Genomic DNA, 5,000 nt, shown 5'->3' with positions numbered 1-5,000 from the left:
GCAGATTAACACACAGCCCTGCAGAGAGAGAGAAACAGAGCAGATTAACACACAGCCCTGCAGAGAGAGAGAAACAGAGCAGATTAACACACAGCCCTGCAGAGAGAGAGAAACAGCACATTAACACACAGCCCCACAGGGTCGGAGAGAAACAGAGCAGATTAACACACAGCCCTGCAGAGAGAGAGAAACAGCACATTAACACACAGCCCTGCAGAGAGAGAGAAACAGCACATTAGCACACAGCCCCACAGAGAGAGAGAAACAGCACATTAACACACAGCCCCACAGGGTCAGAGAGAAACAGCACATTAACACACAGCCCCACAGGGTCGGAGAGACAGGAGAGGACGTCAGGCCGTCTGGCTCCTCTCTGGGGCCGGCGTGGAGAGGTCCAGCCTGGTCCTGCAGTGGTGAGTAGGAGACACTCATCTTTACATTCCCTCTCTAAAATATCTAGTCAGCAAAGTCATATTTCTGGTAGCTTCTACCTCACCTCCGGCCAGGTGGAGGTTAACTGCTTTTCCTGTGAGAATGAGTAATGCCCTAAAACTGTTTATGCCATTCGCACACACACACACACACACACCCTAACCCAAACTCGATCACCACACATGGCCACGCATTGACTGAAGCTTGCACACACACACACTCACACGCTCACACACACACACTCACACACACACACACTCACACGCTCTCCACTCGCACACACACACACACACACACACACACACTCACACGCTCTCCACTCGCACACACACACACACACACACACACTCACACACACACACACACACACACACACACACACACACACACACACACTCACACGCTCTCCACTCGCACACACACACACTCACACACACACAGAAACACAGACACACACACAAACACACACACACACTCACACGCTCTCCACTCACACACACACACACACACACACACACACACACGCACACACACACACACAAACACACACACACACTCACACGCTCTCCACTCACACACACACACACACACACACACACTCACACGCTCTCCACTCACACACACACACACACACACACACACACACACACGCACACACACACACAAACACACACTCACACGTGCTCCATTCACACACACTCTCCGCCTGTAAGCCTGGCAGGAGTGATCTATGGAGCATGAGGATGAACAGGATCTACCACAGCGCCATCAGCTGGTGGCAGTGATTATAACCGTTTTCCCTGAACTGTGAACTGCCTGACTGTTGTTTGTGTGTGTTTCTGTGTGTGTGTGAGTGTGTGTGTGAGTGTTTCTGTGTGTGTGTGAGTGTGAGTGTGTGTATGTGAGTGTGAGTGTGTGTGTTTCTGTGTGTGTGTTTCTCTGTGTGTGTGAGTGTGAGTGTGTGTGTGAGTGTGAGTGTGTGTGTTTCTGTGTGTGTGTTTCTCTGTGTGTGTGAGTGTGAGTGTGTGTGTTTGTGTGTATGTGTGTGTGTTTCTGTGTGTGTGTGTGAGTGTGTGTGTGTGTGAGTGTGTGTGTGTGTGTGAGTGTGTGTGTTTCTGTGTGTGTGTGAGTGTTTCTGTGTGTGTGTGAGTGTGTGTTTGTGTGTTTCTGTTTGTGTGTATGTGTGTGTGTTTCTGTGTGTGTGTGTGAGTGTGAGTGTGTGTGTGTGTGAGTGTGAGTGTGTGTGTTTCTGTGTGTATGTTTCTCTGTGTGTGTGAGAGTGTGTGTGTGTGTGTCTGTGTGTGTGTGTGTGTGTGTGTGTGTGAGTGTGTGTGTCTGTTTCTGTGTGTGTGGGTGTGCGTGTTTGTGTTTCTGTGTGTGTGTGTGTGTGTGTGTGAGTGTGTGAGTGTATGTGTGTGTGCTTGATGGTGTGTTGGCACACTGGAATGAGTGTATGAGAATATGTGTGTTTAATGTACAGTGACGTGTTAGAGGTTGTGATGACAGGTGACAGATGACATTAGATAATCAGATCTGTGTTTAATGTCACACCCCTACTCTGAATACCTGCCCTGTGATTGGTGCAGGGAAAGGATGCTAGTCTTAGACACTATCAGTCAATCTGACATTAAACCCACTCTGTCTGTTTTTAACAGAGGCATTGGGACATTATCATATCTGCACAATGTAAAAACCTAGATTATGCTGATGAAAAAGATATGATTCAGAACCAGATTTCATGCTTTGATTAAAAACATGAAAATTGACTGCTGGAATTCTGTGGGATTATTTTGAGTATGGGAGCAGAGATCACAGGACAATCACCACAAAAAGCCATTTACTGGCAATTAGTGGACCATAATAGGATCTTGCTTTCCTTTTAAGGGGTAATTTAAATTAAGGGGGTTAATATGGTTTCAGGGATAAATTAATGGATAATTAATCATAATAATGCATAATTAATGTAATTTAAAGGGATTTGTATTACACAACAAAACACAAAAAATACACAACAGAACACAAAAATACACAACACAAAAATACAAAACAAAACAAAAATCTATTTTGTCAATTTTTAATAACGACATGAGCACGTCCTAAAGTATAAATTCCAAAAAATAATAAAAGTGTAATACTTGTGTATTTTCAGTTTTTTTCCCCATCCACTTCCAAGAAAATGAGATTTTGCTGCTTTAACTTCTGTTTCAGCTTGTCTTTGATCTCTGTCTAATGGCTCTGACAGCAGGATCATTATGTTGTTTTTGTTGCAGGAGGGACATGGAGGAAGGTCCACTCCCCACCTGTGGCAGGAGGGCAGCCCCCGCCTCAGGCCCTGATGGCTGGAACAACAAAGCGCTTCATGACACATTTCTGCATGGACTATCTGACCAAATGAAGGATGAATTCACCACCTGCAAGCTTCCTCAGACCTGTCATTCACCTGGCCCTCAGAACGGATTCTCCACTGAGGGAGAGACAGGGCCAAGAGCCCGGCTCCATGAGGCCCAGCCCCAGTCTTCACCCCACCTTCCAGTGAACACACCCTGACTGACGTCTCCACACCCAAACCCATGCAGGGCAACCACACCCACTTATCCACACATCAGAGGCAGAGATGGTTGGCTCAACAGCTGTGCCTATACTGTGCCAGACCTGAAACAGCTGTGTCTAACTGTGCCAGACCTGGGGCAGCTGTGTCTAACTGTGCCAGACCTGGAGTAGCTGTGTCTAACTGTGCCAGACCTGAAACAGCTGTGTCTAACTGTGCCAGACCTGGGGCAGCTGTGTCTAACTGTGCCAGACCTGGGGCAGCTGTGTCTAACTGTGCCAGACCTGGAGTAGCTGTGTCTAACTGTGCCAGACCTGGAGTAGCTGTGTCTAACTGTGCCAGACCTGGAGTAGCTGTGTCTAACTGTGCCAGACCTGGGGTAGCTGTGTCTAACTGTGCCAGACCTGAAACAGCTGTGTCTAACTGTGCCAGACCTGGGGCAGCTGTGTCTAACTGTGCCAGACCTGGGGCAGCTGTGTCTAACTGTGCCAGACCTGGAGTAGCTGTGTCTAACTGTGCCAGACCTGGGGCAGCTGTGTCTAACTGTGCCAGACCTGGGCATAGAGTTGGCAATGCTCCAGTAAAAGAAAGGACTGGTCAGTAAGCGAGGGGGTTCTGTCAGCGACGGGGTTCTGTCAGCGAGGGGGTTCTGTCAGCGAGGGGGTTCTGTCAGCGAGGGGGTTCTGTCAGCGAGGGGGTTCTGTCAGCGAGGGGGTTCTGTCAGCGAGGGGGTTCTGTCAGTCTACCTCTTATTCCCGCTCTGATCAACTCTGGAGCTTATTTTCTGTGTTGAAACTTATTTGCAGTACATTGGCCAGCCGTCTGAAGATCCCCACGCAGGACCAGCGCTCTCACTGGCGCCCCCTGGCTGAGGTTGACCATATCACTGCTCCTGTGGGAATTCTGGTATCTGGAAATCATCATTTCCTGCTACGTTATGAAGTCACCAGACGCTCCTGTTGTGCTGGGCAGACCTTGGTTCACCATTACAAACCACTACCCCTCATCCCCTATGCCTTCACCTCTCTCCAAAATGGTAAATTCTTCACAAAACTGGATTATGCAAGGCCTCTCACCTGGTCCACATCAGAGAGAGGGATGAGCACCCCTAGAGGCCACTATGAGTACCTGCTGATGCCGTTCGGGCTCAGTAACGTGCCAGCTGTCTCCCAGATTAACAATGTCCTAAGGGACCAGATCTCCACGTTTGTTTTTGTTTGTCTGGATGACATTCTGATTGTCTCCTCTTCCTTCAACATGTCCAGCAATGCCTGCAACACGTCCATCTAGTCCAGCAATGCCTGCTGGAAAAGCAATTATTTGTCAAGGCTGAGAAATGTGAATTTGTTAACACACAGCCCCAATCCATTATTTTTTAGAGGCACCTGCTTCCGGAGGCAGTTTGTCACCTACGTCAGTCGCTTGTGACCATTCATTGATTTTGGAGATGTACATATGGAACACATTTTTTCAGTCAGCAAAAAGCTTGAGAAAAAAACAAGGGTTTATCTATTTGATAAACCCATTTAATCTGTAAAAAACTGAGAATAGTGAAAAAATGCCCAAATCTCCCTAAACACTATTACGAACAACAGTACACCTACTTATTCATGTGATTATCTAATCATCCAATCATGTGGCAGCAGTACAATGCATACAATCATGCAGATACGGATTGGGATGGTTCGGTCAGCTCGTAGAGCATTTTTTGGTGGTGAGGGGACACAGAGAGTCAAAGGAAGATGAGAGGGAGGACATGAGAGTTGTAGCAGCATCATCGGGAGACAGTCGAGAGAAAGACTCCGCGGATGGTAGGGAGGAGAGGATTGTAGATGAGAGGGTGGAGGTAGACAGGTGGCGTAGGTTCCGTCGACAGGTGACAGTGGATGGTGGGAGAGATGGATGGGTGTTAGAGGAGAGTGGAAGAGAAAAAGAGATGAAGGAGTGGTCAGAAATATGGAGTGGTGTTACAGAGAGGTTGGTTGTTGTGCAGCTCCTTGTGAAGATCAGGTCAAGAAGG

This window comes from Conger conger, chromosome 4, assembly GCF_963514075.1.
Source record: "Conger conger chromosome 4, fConCon1.1, whole genome shotgun sequence".
In the NCBI taxonomy this organism is placed as follows: Eukaryota; Metazoa; Chordata; class Actinopteri; order Anguilliformes; family Congridae; genus Conger; species Conger conger.
Note: the sequence above shows the minus strand (reverse complement) of the source record.